Below are 9,109 nucleotides of genomic sequence, written 5' to 3'. Positions count from 1 at the left end.
CAATTCAGGACGCTTTATGACTAGCTAGTAATATCCCAGGCTGTACCTGCAAACAAGAGCATTTGAATCACAGAGTAAGAAAATACTGACTCAAAATGATATAAAACATTATTCCTGGGTTTATCATTTTTTCCAACTGTTTGGTGTGGTGCCCAAGCAATCTGTGATAAGCTTTGTCATACAGACTAAATCAGAGGGCTTATTTTTGAAATCTCTTGCCGCTTTCTAACCAGCACAGTTGTTGGAATTCCTTTATGGCATTAGTTTTCATTTCCCCCACTCAGAAGCTCAAAGCTTGTCAGAATGCTGGCGACCTGATTTAAATGGTTATCAGGGTTGCAGTAACACAGAGTCATTTTCTGTTGCCTTTTTTGCTCACTGGTTAAGGATATGCTGTCCTTATTTGCTTAATAAATGGGCAGTTAAGGATCTTCATTTTTTATGCTTGCTGCACATTGATGTTTTATTATTATTTTATTCTTTCTATTTATAGATTTTATATTAACATTTGATGAATTTTCCACATAAATGGCAATGCTTGATGTAATTCATATCACTCTTAATATGTACAATTTGCATATATTATCCCAAGCAATGACCTAGTAAATGAATTAAATAAGCCTTGGTAATAAGAATGACATATCTGAGCCCATTTAGGCAACAAAAGACAGTGACTTACCAAAGCAGGACAGAATTGAGAAAACACAGTCACCATCTCAGAATACACTGTATATTGTAATTCATCCCAGCCTTTGTTGCAAAGACACAAACACCTTCAAAGAATGAACCAGTATCTGGAATATAGTAGTTCAGGCTCATATTTTCAGGTCTAATGGGGAAGACAAATAAATATATTCTTGAGAAACAAATCCTCCACCCAGTCATGTGTGGTTTTTATTAATTTAGAGTGTAAAAACATGAAATTAATTATATCGGGGTATAAAAGAAACAGTGAAAAAAATGGTAATTGCTTGCACTGTGCAAGCTGCTATCTTTTCCTCCTTGAGGAGCTCTACAAAACAGCAACTTACGAAAAGAGAGTGGCAAACGTTCAAAGTGATGGATCAGGAGAACAGACTGTAGGAACGTTCCTGTGTTCTGCTTTACCTGGTAACATCCCTGTGGCCATCTACTACACCAGGTAATTGTTCCCCAGCTAAGATGTATCTCCTGTAAGCTATAATCAAGTCTATTTGGATTGTGTAAATTCCCCAGGATTTGCTGAGACAAGGTAATTATTAAAATTTATACTTTTCATACAAGAAACTTATAGTATATGACCAAAATATTCTAAAGGAAATGTTTATTCCTTTAGTAATCATTCAGTGTTAATGTTAAAGTATTATTAAATCCCTCTGTCATGGTCATGCATTTACTCTTTTTTTTTTTTTTGTCCTGTTTGTCTTTGTGTCTGTATTTAGGTTATTGGGCTTGATTCTTTTTTTTTTCTCACAGATTCTTACAGTAGCTTTATAGAAGCTCTTTGTAATTTACATTAATTTCATGCTATTGGAACTATTCTCAGCAATCTCATTGTGAGTTTTTCCTGTCCTTACAAATGTGCTTTGCTTTCCCTTTGGCAACTATGAAAATACTAGGCTTTGTGTACACAAATTAATTACTTGAAGCTAAACTTCTTTGTCTTGGTGGGAAAGAGGGTTTCTTCTGTACAATGAAGTCATTATACCTGCAGTAAATTGAGAAAATGTTTTTGTACTTTTATCCCAGTGTAATTTTCTTTGGCAAAATAGCTTCAGTGTGATGTTATGTGGTCTACTTTTTTTATTAGACCACTGAACCTTCCAATGCCACTCTGCACCTTCACAATTAGGGTGGTGACTGGAAAGACACATTTATTCATTGCGAATTATATTTGACGGATGGGCCAATCTACTTCTCTTGGTGCTCTTGATAAAACTTAGACCAAAATACAATCAAGACAGAATGAGTAATAACACCCTCCGAATTTCAGGGAATCATCTTGAACACCCTTCGAGGGCTGCCACGGTTGTTTTGTTTTGTTTTGTTTTTTTTACTGATGTTGTATTGCACATAAAGAGCCAACTCTCATTCTAATATAGTCCTCCTCAACCATCTTGATGAAGAGGCAGCCTAATCTGGAAAGGTACAATCCCAGTCTATTTTATAGCAAAGGCAGAAGCTTTTCTGCAGCTGAAAACCCCATATGGAGAACACTCTACTGCCAAATTTCTATCTATTAAGTTGAACAGGATCCAGCATATGTGGCTCCCTTGATTACAGTGCTGACCGAAATGTGCAAAGAGAAATGTGTTCTTTTAAACAGACAGCTCCTAAGACAATTTGGGCTTGAAGGCTTATAAAATTCAAATTCCACCTGGATACGTATAATCATCAAGGGACAAAACCCAGAGCTCTGCCATTTCATGTTCCTGGTAAGATGCATTGCCTACTAGAGAATAAATTAGCTGCCGCGTTCTGCACTAGCCAATTTCTCTAGCTCATTTTAAAGGGTAATTTAAGTATCTTTTTTTTTTTTTTTTCCTTGTCCTTCAGTATGTGTCTCTGATGACAAAACCAGTTTTCTAAATCCTAGCTGCTGGTAAGGTACATCCATGGTTTGATCTGAGGCTATGGTATGGCTTGTATTAGACATTAGAAACCAGCTCATACAGGTTCTGGTATCACAGAATGGCCACTGGTAACACAAAATGGGCATGTAATGGGCAACTCAGTGCAGACCACAAAACCCACACAAGAAACAGAGTGGGTACGTGGGGGCAGCTGACCTTGAACTAAACAGCAGCTGCATCTGTGCTCAGGGAGGGAGCTTTAGCTGGGACGCAGCCTGCAGGCTCTCCTGTGGCTGTGGTACAGAAACATGCTAGGCTGGGTCACAGAATGGCCAGGGTTGGAAGGGACCTCAAGGATCATGAATCTCCAACCCCTCTGCCACATCCCAGGCCACCAACCTCCCCATTTAGTACTAGACCAGGCTGCCCAGGTCGCTGAGCTGAACAGCTGCATTTGTTGCAAAAGCCGGGCTGGTTTTGTCATCTATGATCCCTCCTTACAAGATAACTGAGCTGTTGGTGAAAGCGACTCAGAAGCAATGTATTAACTCAATAGAAGAGAGGTAACAAAAATAGCATCTTAACACAATAAGAGTGCATATATGGCTGGTTTATTTGTATCTGGTTTGGGAGAGAACCTACTGTAGAGTCCGTATGTGTCAACTACTCCAGAGTAAAGAGTAACTCGGAACAATTTCAAGCAGTTCAGTAGCTACAGCAGAGCTTTTGGTGGCACATTGGATCCCTGCACCTCCTTGATGTCTTTGTAGAAGTTTTTTGGTGTCTGTCATTTGGTTTGAGGGTTGGTCTCATTCAGCTGTCTGGGCAGTATCTTATTTGAGGGGTTTAGATATCGGGTTGAGACATGGAAGCCATTAAGCCAGGTAGATGTTGGCTTCAAATCAGCATGCAGTTATTAGAAGAAAATATGAAAAACAGTTTCAGTGTCCTGGCAGAACAGTATAGAGATGAGGTGGCAGCATACTCACTTATTGCTACTCCATTTATAGTGTCAGGTTTATGGAAAGTCTTTCAGAGTCAGTGGGATGTAGGCATTTAACCTGCTTAAGTACTTTTGTAAATCCCTTTGGACATCCACCTAAACTGTGAGGCAACAGAGAGCTTTACTTTTTCAAAGGCAAAGTAAGGACGTTAAGTAATTAATCCTCACAATGTTTCTGTGAACTGCTGTCATCTATGCAGAAAGGGAGGCTGAAATGAAGAAACTCAAGTTACATGAAGATGTACAGAAACATGGGATCTCTTGATAATCAACCCTATGGTTATTTCCTTCCTCCTACTCTGCCTGACTGTTAGGCGTAGATGATTAAAGTTGGATCAATAGACTTCCTGCACAAATAAAATCTCAACTCTGACTTACCTGCCATCCTATTAAGAGAGTATAATAGAAAATGAGGACATATCCCATGTGTTTTCTCAGGTTTCAATTGTTTTCAGAGGCCAAGGCAGCATGGAAAAATGGTTAGTAATGCACTGGCACTGCACAAAAACTTTCACAAATCACAGGTTTTGAAAGACTGCTTTTTGATTTTTTTTTTTTTAAGTTATTTGCCTGACTCCATTGACCAAGTCTCTATAATAGGAATGTAAGTTTGAAGATGTAGGTACAAAGACAAGAGCAGCAGTTACATACTAGGATTTTTTAAGTGGGGAAGTGATGAGACAGATGCCAGCTGGAAACATGTTTTTAATCTCTCCTTTTTTCAGATATACACTGTATCCCCAGTGCTGTTCTGTGGGAAAGGCTGGAGACAATAATTATGGCCTTCTCTGGATATCTGGGGAGAGTTTTTAGACCAATAGGAATCCCACACACTGAGAGAGGATGGCAAACCTTGTAATTGAAGATCAGTGAATAACTGCAGAGTATGGTGGCTCTTGTCTGTGGTGTCAACTGTCAGGCAAAACCCCATAGAATATGTCTGGTAAATCCCATGTACCTCAAAGGTAGATTTCAGTCTCTGTAGGCACCTATATGGATCAAAACACTGGGAGAAATATGCTAAAAATTTTCGATTGCCTCATGAAAAGGAGGAGAAAAAAAAAAAAGTAAAACATCGTGAAATGTCAACTGTAGTTGCTATTGTAAATTGTAACAAGAAAGCTGCATCGCTTGTACAAAACGCCAGGTCCAGAATCATCTCTAGTCTCTGTGCAGTCCAATTCATGGATAATCTTGGGTCTTAACCTAGATATATAGTGCATTGCCAGCCTTTATATTCACGAAGATTAAGCCAAAGACTATTCAGCAGGGGAGAAATTCAGTTTTTCTTCCATCCTTGGGAGGTATTTTCTGGACACCTAACAAACTGAAATACCGCCCAGAAAAGACTACTGCTTGGAGAAGGGACAGCGCTTCAGAGTGTGCAGTCATGAGCTGCACTTTAACAAATCAATCAGAGCTGCATGAATATTTGTTGAGCAGAAATCTGAGGAGCAAAGCTAGACAGAAATTAGGAAACATATTTAATGATTTTCTCCTCTTTTTCTTTAAAATTATTCTTAAAGAATCAAGTGTTAATTTACCGTAATGTTTCTTACTGGTTCTTGATGCCTTTGTTTAAGGGGAACCTGAGAATTTTCAATATGAATTATTTTTAATAATTTGTTTGCAAAGCCCTGATTTGCTGGGCTCTATACATCTGTGTAGGAGAGAGAGTCATTGTCTTGAAGGATGGCACTTGCCACTGGATGACAAGTTTCAATAGCAGCAAAACCAGAATGTAATCCAGATCCCTCAAACTAAGCTCTGGATTGTGCTGTGTTTCCAGTTGGAAACCTCAGACTTATTTTTTCTTATTAATTATTCTTGGTTAATACATACATGGTATTGCTTGGGATTCAGACCTGGCTTGTAAGATCATGAGGTTTGCTTTCCGTCTTTGCCTGGAGAAGACCAGCAGTTGTCTCTTGCAACTCAGTCAACCTTGAAAGTCATTTCCCCAAGGATCTTTGTGTTCATTTCAGGTTTGGGAAGCTGGCACTGCAGATCAGTTCCTCGACCCATTTTTGCCCATTTTGTTTGATTTCTCTTCTTGGAGTTGCAATTGCCCAGGAAAAATGTAGAAAGTTGTCTTTTCCTCAGACATCTGTGCAACAGAAGATAACATTGTCATCAAGACACTAGTATTACTGCATTGCATTTCATCACTTAGGCAGTGTCTGTTCAGTGTTCATCCTGCGCTGTGTTGTCAGCTCTAGGCCCGTGACCTCATTGGACTTTACATGCTAGCAAAATATGATCAGGAAGTAGTTTTTTGGTTCTCTTTGTGGTTCTCTTGATATGGAGGTCCTTTTTGTAATGTCTGTAGTGTTCAGCAGCATTTAATGGTACACTTTTTTTTTTTTAGCGATACAGCAGTAGTGACATGGGTGAAATCCTGGCTTCACTGAGGTCAGTAACAGAACGTCCAGTGAGTTTATTTGGGCCAGGAGAAGCTGTTCTAGCTCTAGCCACCAAAATGATTGTCAGCTAGTAAGAACTAATATCATATTATTTGGCTAATATTATTAATATAAATACAAATAAGCTGTATCATAGCACGTAACGTGCAAATGCCTGTGATTGAGAACTATCCCTTACTCCTACTTGTGGGCTCAAATGATCCTAATAGTAAAATATGTTGCTGTATTTATAAGCAGTGTAGAAGAACTTTGCAAAAGTTGTACCTGGTGTCTGAGAGCTTAACATTCACAAACATTAAATGAACACAAAGATGTATTTTTATGCTTGCCATTCCAGACTCAAGGAACTTATCTGAAAGGTTATGAGACAAGGGACTGAAAATGAATCTATTCTGCAATTGCTGCAGGGAATTGCTGTGCACAGTAATTAATTGCTGGTGTATTCATTTGCGGCAGGAGGAGCAGCAGAAGGAAAATATCTCATTGAATTTAGAATTGTATTTATTCGTGTATGCAGCGTGGTGTTACAGCACAATTATTATTTGACACATTGGAAGCAGACTTGTGCTCTGCGTAAGCCATGTGCTAATATTGGGTGATTTGCTACAAAAATGCACAAAAACTTTGAGAGGTGCATTCAGGATTGCAATTGATGTCTCCCAGATCTCAGCATGGCATTCTCAGAGCCCAGCAAGAGAAGTACAGAGCTGAGCTTGGCACTGTGTACTACTAGAGCGTGGCCCCCTCAAATGCTGATTGTTCCACAGGGGCAGCAATCTTGAGGTCAGAAGTCGGCAGTGTTGAAGGCATAGCTCTGGTTTTTTTAATCTGTGTCTGGAAGGAGACGCGGGTGCACGCCAGCCTTACACCACTTTCCAGTTTCCAGTGCAGTGTTGGCACCGGTCCACAGGCAGCCGCTCATCCAGCATTCCTGGCTGGAGGAGCGTTTCAGCAGCTATAGAATATGTCAGCCAAGAGGAAGCAAGAAGGAAAAGGAAAGCGGAGTTATGAAGTTAAAACCAAGAAAATAAAAATTCCGGGCAGCTCAAGAGAGGCAATGGCTGCTGGTGGGGGTAAGAGTTTATTCATGGAATCTGCTTCATGGTTTCTAATAAAAACCCAGTAATCCTATTCTGAGATCTTTTTCCCCCTGAATCACACGTTATTATTTCCTTGTGAAAGCTGACATGGCAGCAGTGGTTGATTTATACTCTGGGTGAGTTTTAGGAGTGAATATGGATTGAAGAGCAGTGCCAGGAGCCCCGTGGGTCCGGTTGGGCAGTGAGTAGCATTGGGTTATTTCACCCAAGCGAGGACTGGAGGAATCAGGCCTGAAGGGTTTGTTCCTGAAGATTTTAAAAATCAACCAAGAGCTTCCTCTAGGCTTTTAAACCAGCCTAAATGAATGAGAAGTTAACCTCTTTTTCCTCTCTGTCTGATGAAAGAAACAAATACAAGTGATGACAGGATTATATTACTTTATTAATATGACAGATTCTAATTTGTGAGAATAAACGAACCTCATTCAGTGCTTTATTACTTTCAGAAATTCTAAAATCAATGCAAGATATGCCATAAACATCACTCTTGGCAAGCGCTCATTGAAGTAAACATATAACTCAAAGATAGCATGAACTGAATTCTGAACAATTTAGCAAGTAATAAACAAGGCAGTCTGTGATAAGGACATTAAAAAGAAGAGACTCTAACAGAGTAACGAGCAGATGGTATCCATAAATAATGTTGAAATAATAATAATATTTTAAATTTATATATGATGCCTTTCAGTCTGGAAAATCCCACAGTGCTTTACAAAACTGAATTTAAAACACAAACGTAAACTGGAATGCAGCATTTCTGGTGTGAAATATGACAGTTGTTTGGGAGCCCAAGCAGTACCAAGTCGCTCGGGACAGCGAGAGAATTCGAGTTCGTTGCTGCTGCAGTAAGAGCTGGGGCTGAATTTTATTTCTTTCTTCTCCTCTAATCTATTTAAACTATCATCACTGATGGCATCTGGTTACTCTGCCATAATGCACTGCTATTATCCACAAAGACCCGTCTTCATACTGTTAATGATATCTGATGCAGGGCTGATTTTATTTATTGAGAACTAGAAACAATCAGCAATTTGGCTTTATCCTGTGCAAAAAATGACACTCAGCACAAATACCACCCGAGGCCAAGTTGAAAGAGAAGTTCTGTTCATCCTTCTGAGGGCAATGTTAACTCCTATGTCAATCTAAATTCTGTACCCTACGTCTTTTGCTGCTGAACATAATTGCTCCTTCCAAGCACTTTGTAGCTCAGTCTAACTTGAGGCTGCCTTCTGATCTCAGATAAACCCAGGCAATCCTTCTGGCTTTACTGGGATTATGCCAACATAAGTGAAACTAAAATTTACCTCCCGCTGCATGAGAGTTGATAGGTGCAGGAGGCAATGTGTGACGTTTGAAAGCTGCAATGGAAAAGTGCTGGAGGATGATAGGGGAAAATCATATGCTGTGTACACAGAGCAGTGGAAACTATTTAAAGTAGCTCCAGCCTCATATATTCTGTGCAGTCCCTTCACAGGGAGGAAGATGTTACGTGATAGCATGGATATTTGAGCAAACAGACTCTGTATTATAGAAATAATAGAAAATGACAAATGGCACAATCTAATTATGAGAATGCTGAAAACAAAATAGGAGGGGTTGTTGGTTAATATTAATTCATTTTTAGAACTTGCCCATTTAGTTCTATAGGAGTCAGCCAGTATTTTCCCATTCTAGGCTTTTTATGTCAGATGAGGTTCACAGCAAGCTTATGATAGCTGCCCTGAAAGTCCCAACTCTTGTCAAAATACGTCAGGGTGCTAAAATAACTTAGAGTATGTTGTAAAAACAGAAGAAGTTGGTGTTAGGACTTTATCTGAAATTAACTTTTTAACCCTTCCACAAAGCTGTTCCAGCTTGTACTCATTTAACATTTGTAGCTTTACAAATGAGGCTGGATGTAACTATTTCTCATTCATAGGACTCACATACTGGCCCCCCAGTGAGCCTGTGGTGGTTTCTGTGATGGTGAGGACCCAGGTGTGAGCAGATCTACCATGTATGTGTGGAGTAGGTTGGGTGTTGCTGCAGCCT

Source organism: Meleagris gallopavo, chromosome 13 (genome assembly GCF_905368555.1).
Source record: "Meleagris gallopavo chromosome 13, MGAL_WU_HG_1.1, whole genome shotgun sequence".
Classification (NCBI taxonomy): Eukaryota; Metazoa; Chordata; class Aves; order Galliformes; family Phasianidae; genus Meleagris; species Meleagris gallopavo.
Note: the sequence above shows the minus strand (reverse complement) of the source record.